Source organism: Myodes glareolus, chromosome 14 (assembly GCF_982192425.1).
Source record: "Myodes glareolus chromosome 14, mMyoGla1.1, whole genome shotgun sequence".
NCBI classification, from domain to species: Eukaryota; Metazoa; Chordata; class Mammalia; order Rodentia; family Cricetidae; genus Myodes; species Myodes glareolus.
In genome coordinates this window covers 4,803,445-4,805,220 of record NC_142039.1, presented here as the reverse complement: position 1 = coordinate 4,805,220, position 1,776 = coordinate 4,803,445, and positions in this window count along the sequence as shown.

The following is a 1,776-nucleotide window of genomic DNA, read 5'->3' as shown; positions in this document are numbered from 1 at the left end:
TTTCATATAGGCTCAACTCATGTCAGTAAGACAGACCACCTCCCATTGCCTGCAAGATATAGGACTCTCAGCTATTTCTCCAGCACATGTCTGCCTGCATTTTGCCACCTCCTGCCACACTGATAATGGACTGAACCTCCGAATTGTAAGTGAGCCATCCCAATTAAATGTTGCTGTGATTGTGGTATCTCTTCACAGCAATAGAAATCCTAACAAAGACCTGAGCTTTTGTTTGTTTTGTTTTGGGCTTGCTGTGTTTAAGATAGGATCTCACTTTGAGCCCTGGGTGGCCTGGAACTCCTTAGGGCCTTGAATTCCGAGATCTTCCTGCCTCTGCCTCTGTTGGGCTGGTAGTAAAACCTTGCCACACCAGCTCAATCCCAGGGCCTTGCAGGTGCTAAACTCTAAATTTAGACAGGGAAATTGGTCAGATAGCCGTCACGCCCCCACCCCTGCCCTGCCTTTCTTTCTTTGTTTTTAAAAAATTTTTCCAAAACAAGAGTTTCTCTGTGTACTCCTAGCTGTCCTGAAGCTTGTTTTGTGGACCACCTAGTCTTAACCTTGGAGCTCTGCCCGACCCTGTCTCTCAAATTAAAGGCATGTGCCACCACACCTGACTCAGATAATCGTTTACTTGTCCTTCACTCTATGATTTTAATGATTTGCTCTATGTCCCCAGCTCAAAGAGTTTAATAGTGATGTTATACCAATAAACTAAAAGATAGAATTTTGATTTATTTTATATTATATTAGTGTTTTGTCTGAATGTATGTCTATGCACCACTTGCATGCCTGGTGCCTGTAAAGATCGGAAGAGAACATCAGATCCCTAGAAACTAGAGCTAATGAGAGCTGTGAGGTGCCATGTGGGTACTGGGAATAACCCAGCTCTCTCTGCAAGATCAGCAAACACTTTTAACATTGAACCACCTCTCCAGCTTGGGTGTTTTAATCTGATTATGGACTTTGTTTCTCGGTGGAGCCTTTATTGAGACTATGATTTGGTAAAGTCATTAGAGTGGAGCTCCATGGATGCATTCCCATGACTTTACAAGTGGAACTCCAGCCCGGTGGTGGTGGCGCACGCCTTTAATCCCAGAGGCAGAGGCAGGCGGATCTCTGTGAGTTCGAGGCCAGCCTGGTCTACTAGAGCTAGTTCCAAGACAGGCTCCAAAAATAAAGGGGAGCTCCATGGATGCATTCCCATGACTTTACAAGTGGAACTCCAGACCGGCAGTGGTGGCACACACCTTTAATCCCAGCACTTGGGAGGCAGAGGCAGGCAGATCTCTGTGAGTTCAAGATCAGCCTGTTCTACTAAAACTAGTTCCAGGACAGGCTCAAAAAAAAGTGTTAAAATACAAAGAACATTTTGTATCATTATTAAAAATGTTTTTCAGAAACAATCATGCAGTGTAGCTCAGGCTGGCCTGAAATTTGTTTCAACCTCTGAAATCTGCCTTGTTACATGAAAATGATTTTTAACCTAGGTTCCACTGAAAAGGTCTTTAGTCTTGTAGAATATTGCTTTAAGATGTGTTACATTTGTTTCTGCTGTGGAGCATTTGTTTAATGATGCAGAGATGTGTAGTATTCTTTTACATTGTATATGTTTAACTCTGCAAAGCCATGTTACTTTGCCTGTGTAAAACACCTGATTGGTCTAATAAAAAGCTGAATGGCCAATAGCTAGGAGGGGGAAAAGTCAGGTGGGGCTTCCAGGCTGAGAGAATAAATAGAAGAAGAGATCTGGGGGAGAAAAAGGAGCAAGATACA